We start from the raw sequence: 12,759 nt of genomic DNA, 5'->3' as shown, positions 1-12,759 counted from the left end.
CCCATCATTTATCTCCCCACCTGGAGGTTCCCTGCCTTCATTCCTTTTGCCTGAAACATCAATTTTCCTGTTCCTTGCATGCTGCCTGACCTGCTGTGCTTTTCCAGCACCACACTAATCTAGACACTGTATCCGTGTTGCCAGCGCACCCTGATACTATGTGACTTCACCTTTTATGCCAATCTGCCATGAGGGACGTTGTCAACGGCTTTACTGAAATCCACTTGGACAACATCAACCACTTTTCCCTTATCAATCATCTTCGTCACCTCCTTAAAAAACTTGATCAAGTTGGTGAGACACAACCTGCCCTGCACAAAACCATGCTGTCAATCATTATTAAATCCATTTGCTTCTAAATGCATGTAGTTCTTGTCCCTGTTAATCTTTTCTAACAATTTCCTTACCACCACCGTGATCGTCACAGGCCTGTAATTTCCAGGATTAAACCTCCTACCATTCTTAAACAATGGGACAAATCTGGCTATTCTCCAGTCCACTGGAACCTCACCTGTGGCTAAAGAGGATATAAAGATGTCTGTCAATGCTCCAGCAATTTGTTCTCTTGCCTCCCTTAATATTTTCTGATATCGTCCCATCAAGACCAGAGGCCTTATCTACCTTCATACTTTTTAAGACGCACAACCCCCTCTTCTTTTTTAATAGCTTAGAAATTTGACAGTCCCTTCTCCTGAGATCATTCTCCACCAATTTCTTTTCTTTGGTGAATACCAACACAAAGTATATAATGCAACCATCAATTTTATTCCCTGAGGTCCAACTTTACTCATAAATCTAAGGCATTTTATCAAATACCTTTTGACCGACAGTAATACTTTCATCAGTCCTCTCTGTTATCTTTATTACACTCCAGCAAGTTAGTTTAATATAGTTGATAAGGGAGGTGGTGGCATAGTAGTAAGGATACTGGACAAGAAAATCAGACATCCCAAAATGTAAAGTTCTGGAGAATTAGCTTTGAATCTCACCATAACAAATGGGAAATTTGTATTCAATAAAAGCCTTGAATTAAAGGCTAGTCTAATGATGACAACTGGAGACTTGTCTGTGCACTAGTCCCCTACCGACTTGACCGAGTCTGGCCTTAATTGGTTGATGTGGTTGATTCTTAAATGCCCTCTGAAATGGCCTTGCAATTCAAGGGCAATACAGGGGGGGGTAACAATTGTGCAGAGAAATCAGAGTTAAAGTTTCAGATCGAGTGACCCTTCCACCTGAAACGTTAACTCTGATTTCCACCACAGGTGCTGCTAGACCTTTTCCAGCAATTTCTGTTTTTGTTTCTGATTCACAGCATCCTTTTGGTTTTTATGGGTAACGATTACTGGTCTTGGAAGTGCTGCCTTTCATTACAATAGCCATCAGTCTCTTTTCATAACCTTCCTTGGCTTATTTTATTTGCTTTTTCACTTCCCCTCTGAAGTTTTTATTAGGGCTGACTCTCAGTTGTAGTATCTATTTTATGTCTATTATAAGCATACATTTTCTTCTTCATCTCTCTCATTTTCTTTTCATCCAGGGAGATTTGGATTTGTTTGGTCTACCTTTCCCTTTGTGTGAATTAACGCTATCTGGTCCTGAGCCCCATGCTATCTAAAGGCTGTCTCACATACAGGTACCACTTTGCCTGGCAATCATTGGATCTGGTTGGTCTGGGCCAGATCGATTTTCACCCCATTAAGGTTGGCTTTGCCCCAATTAATTATTACCTTAGTTGATTGGTTTGCAATTCAGTTGAAGTTACCACAAAGGTCCTGTCTTTTCAACCTTGCCGCTTGCCTGAGGTGTTGTGATCCTCTGGTTGAACTGTCACCAGTTGTCTCTCTATGATGAGAGCACAACCCTCTGGGATTATGGCAACTTTACTTCTTTGTATTCTTACTTGGGATTGTACCGTATTTTTCCACAACTAGCATAAAATCTTTGACACAATGATCACTGCCCTCTAAATATCCCCTTAAGGATACTTGGTCATACCCTCACCCACCTCATTTTCAAAATAAGGTCTGGCAATGACTTCTTACTCATTGAATTGGAAAATACTGCTGTACGCAAAATCATTGAACATAGTTTATGACCTCTTGCTTTTCTCTCACCTTTAAACTACTACTATCTCAGTCCTTATTCAGATAATTAAAGTCTCCCATTACAAGTACTCTGCAACTCTAATACAGGAGGACCAGTTTCTAGCTGCATTGGACACAATGAAATCACATGCCATTTCTTGACCATTTTTTCACAGAATATATTTTCCCCAAAACCACATACATTTCTACATTAAGGAATATTTTTGAAAGTTGTGCTATCATACAATCTTCACACAGCGGAAGTGGACATCAGGAATTTGAGCACAAACTAAGCCTTAGATTCTACATTATATTCAGTAAAATTACTGGATCAAAAATGCTTACCTCAGCATGCTGAAAATCCCACTTCCCGTTCCTCCTGGTGTGTGAACTGCTCCCCCTTGTGGTGGGAGCATAGAAGATAAGAAAAACACTATTTTGATGTGGGCAAATTTGCTCTTCAGTTTAATGTAAATGTACAATGTACGTTTTAAAAATGCACACATTAAGGTGAAGGAATTTTGAAAAAGAAACCAACTACTTTTAAGTTAAAACATAACTGCAGGTTATAAACAAGGGAATGATACCTGCAACAAGAGTGAAAGTGGATCAGCAAATGCACAGGACAGCAGCAATAAAATCTGTGTTCACTCATCAGAGGGTAACACACCACCTCACCGATCCCATATATCATTGTCAGGCTGTGTCTGTGGCTGTCAGGACAAGTTTGTATTGAATTGTATACTTCATTCTGTCTCTACAGCAAAATTAATAATCCCTCCCTCTATAGGTTTATGCAATTTATTTTTATTTAACAATTCACATAGTCACATTATTATAGTCCTTAAGCCTTTCAATAAACATACTGTTACTTAGATCTCCTAGAGAGGTATTAGGTTAATGCATATTTTCCACAGAGATAGGTTTAATCTCCTTTCTCTCTTGAAGTTAAAAATTACATAACACCAGGTTATAGTCAAACAGGTTTGTTTGGAAACACTAGCTTACAGAGTGTTGCTCCTTCATCAGGTGATTGTGATGAGTCACCTGATGAAGGAGCAGCGCTCCGAAAGCTAATGTTTCCAAATAAACCTGTTGGATTGAAATCCGGTGTGTGATTTTTAACTTTGTACACCCCAGTCCAAATCATTTCTCCCTTGAAAGCATGCTGCTACAAATAAAATGCAATATTTACTTAGATTACTTACAGTGTGGAAACAGGCCTTCGGCCCAACAAGTCCACACCAACCCACCGAAGCGCAAACCACCCAGACCCATTCTCCTACACCTAACACTGCAGGCAATTTAGCATGGCCAATTCACCTAACCTGCACATTTTTGGATTGTGGGAGGAAACCTGAGCACCCAGAGGAAACCCATGCAGACACGGGGAGAACGTGCAAACTCCACACAGAGAGTCACCTGAGGCGGGAATTGAACCCAGGTCTCTGGCACTGTGAGGCAGCAGTGCTAACCACTGTGCCACCGTGCCACCCACATATGTACCAAAATGTGTACCTGACACATTAATATCCCTTCAACATAAAGAAGCTTTCCCTATTTAACAAGAATCGGATGGTACAAATATGGACAATTTCCAAGAGCCCTTCTTATACATCTTTTATTTATTCCAAAACATTTTGTTGGATTGGCTTTGCTTTCAGATTGATCCAATGACAGGCAAATAGCCATGATAGGTGCTGAGGTCAAATTGTCCTCAATCGACCATAAGATCCGGGAGCAGAATTAGGCCAGTCACCTCATCGAGTCTGCTCCACCATCATGGCAGACCATAGCTGATATATTACTCAATCTAATTCTCCTACCTTCTCCCCAGAGTTTTCAACAACTGACCCCCTTACTAATCAAGAACCTATCTATCTGTGGCCCCGTTCATGCATTTTAATCAAAAGGTTGTGTGAAATATCATGCACTAACGTCGGGCAATGAGAGAATGTTTGGTGCAGCCATGAGAATTGCTTCATGTTCCTGCTGAATACACATATCAGCTGCTACCTGAGAGCTCAGCAAGCATCCAGTTTCTGCAAGCTGTCAGCGACCATCACCTTTTCATTCTCTATTGTATTATTGCGCTTTACTCTGTTTACATGTCTCCTACTCTAACCTTGCCTATTTTCCATCTAATTTACATTCCTTCTCAACATGGACACTATTTTCCTCTGCTCCGAATTGGATCCAAATTCCCACTATTGAATCTCCGAGAGTAATAAAACAATCTGCCACTTTCCGAGCACTCATCCAGACCTCATTTGAAAAGGGTAAAATTTTCTAACTGCTTTCTATGACCTGTATGAAATTCATGCAGCCGTAAAAATATGCTTAAAACTCATGAATTCATGAATATTCCAGAAATCAGGCAAAATGTATGTTAGGATTTGCTGACTGCCTTTATTTCACAAACATACTTAATCTTGAAAGATGTAACATGTGCTGGTATATTGCATAGTAAGAAACTTCTGCTTCATCTAAAGAATCTATGTTTGGGCTTGAGCTAGTTGGAGACTCCAAAACTAATAATCGATTGTTGATATTCCAGCATATCTCATTGTGGCCAATAGACCTTCATATAAGCTTCGCCCTGAATATGCTGAATTACCACACGGCTTTCAACAACTGGCTATGTTTTAAAAGCAGTCAAAGAGAAAACACTCCCCATTGACACCTTGCTGAACTTAACTGGACAAATCCTATCATAACAAGCTGAATTGTTGGTTTGATTTCTCTAAAAGAGGCAGTCAGCCTGTGGTCGAATGAGCAGTGTGCTAACCAGCCCCTCAGGGTAACCTGTAATGTGTTATCAAGCTGGAAGTGAAATTAAAACAAGCTTTCTGGCAATTGGAATTCTTGTCCTTGATGAACATCTCCCCAGTGATCTGATAAAGAAGTTGAAGTCACAGCAGTCCAATGTGAACAATACTTCAAGCAGTGTAGCATACAATAGCTGAACAGCATCGGCAGTAGATAAAGAAAAAGAACAAAGAGCAGGATAGCACAGGAACAGGCCCTTCGGCCCACCAATATTGTGCCAACTTATGATGAGTTCATAACTAAAAACCTTTCACCTATATGGGGTCAGTATTCCTCTATTCCTTGCTATTGATATTTCTGATGACTGTTAAATGTTGCTATTGCAACTGCTTCCACCACTTCTTCTGGCAACACATTCCAGACACTTACCACTCTCTGTGTAAAACATGTCTCTCATATCTCCTTCAAACGTACCCCCTTTTACCTTAAACACTATGTCTCCAAGTAGTTGATATTTCTACTCTGGGAAAAATTATCCATTCTACCCATGCTTTCCTTAATTTTGTAAACCTCTATCAGGTTGCCCCACATTCTTTGATGTTTAAGTGAAAACAAACCAAGTTTGTGCTCCTAGCTAATACTCTTCAAACCAGGCAACATCCTGGTAAACTGCTTGCGTACTCTCTCAAAAACCTCAACATCCTTCTGGTAGCGTGATGACCAGAACTCTACTCAATATTTCAAAAGTGGCTGAACTAAAGTCTTATACAGCTGCAACATGACTTGCCAATTTTTATACATCATGCCCCGGCTGATAAAGGCAAGCATGCCATATGCCTTTTTGACCACCTTATCCACTCGTATTGCCATTTTCAGGAAACTGTGGGCCAGTCTGCCTAGATTCCTCTGTATGCTGATGCTAGTAAGGGTTCTACCATTTACTGTACACAGGGTGACCCCCCCCCCGTATCCGCAGAATTGTTTTCCACAGTTTCAGTTACCCACGGTTTACCGCAGCCCAAATATATTATAGGGAACATTCTGGAACTGAGGACCGGGGATTCCTGAGAAGGTAAATTTCCCATTTAAATGAATGGGATCGCTTCTATCCATGGTTTCCGGCTTCCGCGGTAGATCTTGGAACGTATCCCCTGCACATTCAGGGCAACTATTGTACTTCCTTGCTGCATTTGAGCTTCCCAAATACATCACCTCCCATTTGTCTGGATTAAGTTCTTTTGTACCATTTCTCCATCTGCATCTCCAGCCTATCTATATCTGTCTGTATCCTTTTCACTGTCCACAGCTTGCCTAATCTTTGTGTCATCCGCAAACTTATTAATCATGCCAGCCATATTCTCCTCTAAATCATTTACATACATCACAGGCTTTGTATTGTTATCTTTGCTTCTGTCTTTCAGAATCACTCCTTAATATTCTGTCTCCCTTTCTTTGGTTTGAATTTTTCTGATCTGATTCTGCCCTCAGGTGTCTATCTCTATACACAACCTCAGTGTGTATTGGCTTTACTCTCAGCAAAGCAAGCCAATTCCATCCTTTTCACAGCTAGCATGTATACTTATTATTCATCCCTATCACTCCTTTATCACCATTATCACTGCCTTTGACTTTCGCTCTGAGCACCTTCACAATCTGTCTCACTTGCTCCACCTCCCCTTCTTTCGCTGGCATAAAAAAAACATGATTTTCCAGCCTTTTCAGTTCTGAAGAGGTCATATTCGACTTGAAATGTTAATGCTATTTCACCTTTCACAGATGCTATCAAACCTATTGTGTTTCTCCATGTTTCTAATCTCCTGTTTCTACGTGAGACTGGAAGCAACCCTGAGATTACTGATTTAAATGTTTTGCTTTTCAATCATCCACTAAAATCTGCATTCAAGACCTCCTCCATTCATCTACCTAAGTCCTTGGCACCGATGTGGATCATGATCTTTGGCTTTTCATGTCCAGCCGTATATAGCCGCGTGAAGTCATTCCACGATATCTTTGACCTTGGCACCAGGTAGGCAACATACTATTCTGGAGTCACATCTAAGGCCAAAACAAATGCCTGCCTGTTTTCCTGACTCTTGAATCTCCAAATAATACCATTCTTGAACTTTTCCTCTTCCCCTCCTGTCCAGTTGAGCTGTCCATGGTGCCACAAACATGGCTCTGCCTCTTCTCCGATGAGCCAACCCTTATCTGTATCCAACACGCAAAGTGATTAATGAGCTGTACGTCAGAGGATTTCTGCATGACTTGCATGTTTCTCTTGGACAGACACATTGCCACCATTTCCCTTTCTGTCTCCATTTTCCTCGTTAGTGGTGTAGCCACCTCTCTGAATGTGTTGTACATGTAGCTCTCAGGCTTGTAGATCCACCACAGTGACTCCAGTCACGAAACCTGGAATTTGGAGTCAGCAATGCTCAGGTCCAATAAAAAGCATACTTTCCACATGACTTTGCTACCCTGTCATGCCCTAACTTAACTTTGCTTTTTAAACATTACAACTACTGGCAAACTCAGGGGAGGTGATGGTGTAATGGTACTGTCACTAGACCAGGCATCTATATGCTGCAACAATGTTCTGAATGCAATAGAAACATAGACTCTCTACAGTGTGGAAGCAGCCATTTGGCCCATCAAGTCCACAAAGACCATCCAAAAAGCATCCCACCCGACCCATCCCATCCCTGTAATCCTGCATTTCCTATGGCTAATCTACCTAGCCTGCATATCCCTGTATACTATGGGCAATTTAGCATGGCCCATCCACCCAGCCTGCACATTTTTGGACTGTGGGAGGGAACCAGAGCAACCGGACAAAACGTACACAGATATAGGGAGAATATGCAAACTCCAAGCAGTCATCCAAGGTGGAATAGAATCCAGGTCCAGGCACTGTGAAATAGCAGTTCTAACCAATGAACCACCCTGCCATCCATAATGAGGACATGGATTCAAAACCAATGTAGTAGATGGTGAAATTTGAATTCAATAAAAATTCTGGAATACAAAGGCGTGACCACTGTCAATTGTTGCAAAAACCCATCTGGTTTTCACTAATGGCCTACAGAGGAGGACATCTGCCATTCTTACGTGGCACCAAACCCACAGCGATGTGGTTGACTCTTAACTGTCTTCTGGTCAATGAAGGTTGGACAATAAATGCTGGCCTAGCCAGAGATATCCACATCCCATAAGCAAATTTTAAAAACCTTACTGGTACTGATAAATTTCCAATAAAGTGTTCCTAAAGCAATTACCAAACAATCAACTCATGAATTTCCCATGTTGTCACTGATTTTATCTCCTAATCTGGTGAAGCAACAGCTGTCCCAATCACTTCCTATCTCACTGCTATCTGCACAGTGACAAACCTTACCCTTATAGGGTATGAAAGGTCAGCCTTACAGTTTTCTTGTGATTTGACTGTTTCTTGCAATGTTTTTATTCTGGTATCCTCTATTTAACTGCTGTTCTGGGTGCTGCTCACTGCTTGTCATGTGGTCCTCCTTTTGCCTGTTCTTCCAGACCCTGCTGACTGTCTGACATTGCGATCCATTTGGAATAGACCCCAACCCTGGAAACTGATATGCAATTAGAGTTGAATTTGGAACAGGCCGAAATTCCATTGTTTTTTATTCATTCATGGAATGAGGGCATCACTGGCTGTGCCAACATTTATTGCCCATCCCTAATTGCCCCGAGGGCAGTTAACAGTCAATTATATTATTGTGAGTCTGGAGTCACATGTACGCCAGACTAGGTAAGGATGGCTGTTTCCTTCCTTAAAGGACATTAGTGAACCGCTTTTTCCCCAACAATAAATAATGGATTAATGGTCATCATCAGATGCTTAATTCCAGATTCTTTTAATTGAATTCAAATTCCACCATCGAACCTTGGTCCCCAGAACATTTCCTGGGTCTCTGTATTAACAGTCCAGTGATAATACCAGTAGACCATGACCTCCCTGGTCCCAGAACTCAAAGTAGAGAAAATTGAGAAGCTTTGTTAAACCAATAATGTGTTATACAAACAAATTCTATGCTGGCTGTTCACAAACAAAACATTGAATTGTGTCAGAAATAGTTTAGAAAGAAGTGATCCCACTGAATGCAGTGTGCATTACAATAAATACTGCTGACTGGTCTACAAAGTACATTTTTGTCTGAATTTAAAATCTGTGGTATTAGTGAGGAAGTCCTCACTCCATTTGTTTGAAGCTCTGTTTGCTGGTTCCGTACAGTCACTAGTTCATTAAAGTGCCTACATTCTGTTGTAAAATGCTACTCAAAGAAATGGTAAACAAGTTTGTTCAATCTGATAATATTAACAATAATTTCAGAGTTATAATCTCATATTTGGAGAGAAACATGGAGCAACATTAGAATACCAATGTAATTGATATAGTCTCTGCAAGTTTATTTTCCTTTCAAACACACATTCATTTACATTTTTCACAGACAAACACAAAATACCTGGTCTACTGTACAGTCTATAGATAACAAATTCTAACAAGAGGTAAAATATGCACCTACATAACCTTCAGGTTTAGACAACAACATATTTTTTTTATTTTGATGTTTATATAAAGGGATTACAACATTGATCAAACAGCTGTTTCAATAGGTCTATAATGACACCACCTCACCAAGTTTTCACAGGCAGTAAGCGTAATCTGGGGTGGGGGTTAAGTTGTGTTGAATAGGGTTTTATTTTAGTAACTGGGGTAATTACATTTATAATAAAACTTGCAAGCTTCAACCAATATATTGAAGGCAGTGGTAGACTTTGTAGAATGTACAAATGTGACAGTTCAGTTTCATTTTTGTCCACCAGAAAGGCCTCAGTAAATACTGGCCTCTGTATCTCCAGTCTGCACAATATCTGTAAACTTTTATTTAATAATAAATTATGTTCAGGTCGGACTGTTCCTGATATGATACTTACTCAGCTACCTGCACCATACTATCTCATTTTAATTACAGCATCAGATGAGATCATAAGATATAGAATTCAAGATCAGCAATGACAAAAATAAATAATTTTGTACAAGGCAAGGGGAGGGATATTTATGAGGGGAGTGCAATTTTTTCACTTTGGATGCCTAATGTCGGCATTAAGCCATAAGTCAGGCATAGCACAATTATATACACAACAAATCTCTTTTCCTCTATCCCAGTAAAATGGCTGAGCTCCAAACACAGAAGTATCAGCAGTGTGGTTTTATTTTCTATTTTCTACCTTCCATTTGTGTTTGGATGTAAGTATTGGTTTTGTATTGTGTCTAATAGGAACAGGATTTAAATGGTCAAAACTTATTTTATAGGGAATTGGAAAGTCAGTATTTAGAGGAGTTTTATCCCATCAGTCTCAGCAACAAGTGCCTACTGTATAACTCACAGTACTGCTCGATCCCAGAAAAAATTAACAAATTACTACTGTACAACATACCCATTCCTTATTGTTAGTCAATAATGCAATTAATTCTAAGACTTCAAGATCCTTGAGGAGTGTGTACTAAAATGAAATTTCACGCAATTAGAAGCCCATTCACACACACAATAGTTCAATATACATTCATGCACAGAAATAATTTTCCTGGCACTAACATAAAATTGTCACTGAAGACTTCATACATGTTCAATACTTTTGCTACACAGACAAGCTGTATTTTTCAAAATAACTTTACATAGTGTCACATACATTTACACAAGACCAACAATGTCTCTGAGGATCTGCAAATCACACACCATGCTAGCAGATTCTGGCTCTAGTATATCATTTCCAGGGCTTGATTTGGTATCTACACACATGAAATATATTCAATTCCTGGAGGCACTGAACAGCTATGAGGTATATCCCTTGTGTTAGAGGACAGGTTTATGAGGAAAAACTAGAGAAATGTAGGCTCTTCAACTCTGAATGGAGATATGTGAATAGAATCTTATACAGTTATAAAAGGTAATACAAAATGTAGAAAAACAGTACACTTATACACTGCACCACAAAGTAGGTCAAGAGGAACAGATGTTTACTGGTGAAATGCAATTCTAAGACTGATGTTAAGAAGTTCCTTGACATTCAAAAGTTTTCAGTGTTTGAAATGGACTATGAAAGCAAGTTCATTGAAGTCATTTGAGAGGCTGTTAGGCATAACCATGGAGAGACTAAAGATTAATGGTAAAGGATGAGTCAAGTGGACTCCCTTAAATATTTGCTATACGATATTATACATTGCTGATTTTTAGTGAGTGGATATTTAGTGAGTGGATATTTAGTGAGTGGATATTTAGAATGTTTTCTTGCCTGTTCAATTTGAATAAAGTGTAGCTTTATTCCACAAAGACACAGTGGGTGAATTTTCAAGAAGTCCTCCCACTTGTTTATTTATTTGGCAGATGAGATGTGGGAAACCTTAGAAAAACAACTCAAATTCACTCCTATGCTTTACAGTGGGGAAATTCTGAACGTTACATTTTCATATCTTTTTTCAACAGAGTTAAATGATGGAAGCTAAATGTCATTTTGTTGAAGATGCTCATCTAACGTATCAGTGATTTGCAAATGGCTAGATAACTGACTAATTCAAAGTGAAAACTGATATGTCACTAAATGTGTTTGACTTCAAGTCCTATAGTATGTAACTTTGCACAGATATCTGCATTGAATTAGAGATGCACTATATATTCTGAAATATTGCACTTATTGGCCTATTGTCCCTCAATAGAGGCTACACAAAAATATAAAACGCAGATTACTTCAGCACCTATCCATCATTTTACACTTTCTTCCATCAGACAAAAATAAAAATTCAGACAGCAGAAAGATAACGCTTGTTACAATTAATATTACACATTACATAATACATCATCATTTGAAGCTAAAAATAGTTTTTTTGTAATTGGTTTACTTATGTGATCTAAATGCTGGAAAAACACTGCTGAGATTGGTGAGCTACCAAGGAAGTGGTAAATTAGCAATACATTTTTAAGAAGAATACAACTTATCTTTAAGACTGTTATGGGACATGATTCCTTTTAAGAGATCTATATTCTATCTGCGGCAAAATAGAAATTATCTCTAAGATGGCAGGAAGTAGGACTCCTGAGCCGAAGCTCATACACTCTGTCAGTTTGTTTTTCTCTTTTCATGTTTCCCCCTTCTTTATTCTTACCTCCGTCCTTGGGTGGCATCAGCGATGTCCAGCATGAAGCCAGCACAGACTCCTGGCCTCAGCATGGACTCTAGCCTCAGTGCAGACTCCTGGCCTCAGTGCAGACTCCTGGCCTCAGTGCAGACTCCTGGCCTCAGCGCAGACTCCTGGCCTCAGCGCAGACTCCTGGCCTCAATGCGGACACCTGGCCTCAGCACAGACTCCTAGCGTCAGCGCAGACTCCTAGCGTCAGCGCAGACTCCTGGCCTCAGCGCAGACTCCTGGCCTCAGCGCAGACTCCTGGCCTCAGCGCAGACTCCTAGCCTCAGCACAGACTCCTAGCCTCAGCGCGGACTCCTGGCTTCAGTGCGGACTCCTGGCCTCAGTGCGGACTCCTGGCCTCAGCGCAGACTCCTGGCCTCAGCGCAGACACCTGGCCTCAGCGCAGACTCCTGGCCTCAGTGCAGACTCCTGGCCTCAGTGCAGACTCCTGGCCTCAGCACGGACCCCGAGCGTCAGCACGGACTCCTGGCCTCAGCGCGGACTCCTGGCCTCAGTGCAGACTCCTGGCCTCAGTGCAGACTCCTGGCCTCAGCGCAGACTCCTGGCCTCAGTGCAGAGTCCTAGCCTCAGCGCGGACTCCTAACCTCAGCACAGTCTCCTGGCCTCAGCGCAGACTCCTGGCCTCAGTGCAGACCCCTAGCCTCAGTATGGACTCCTAACCTGAGCACG

Source organism: Chiloscyllium plagiosum, chromosome 1 (assembly GCF_004010195.1).
Source record: "Chiloscyllium plagiosum isolate BGI_BamShark_2017 chromosome 1, ASM401019v2, whole genome shotgun sequence".
In the NCBI taxonomy this organism is placed as follows: domain Eukaryota; kingdom Metazoa; phylum Chordata; class Chondrichthyes; order Orectolobiformes; family Hemiscylliidae; genus Chiloscyllium; species Chiloscyllium plagiosum.
Note: the sequence above shows the minus strand (reverse complement) of the source record.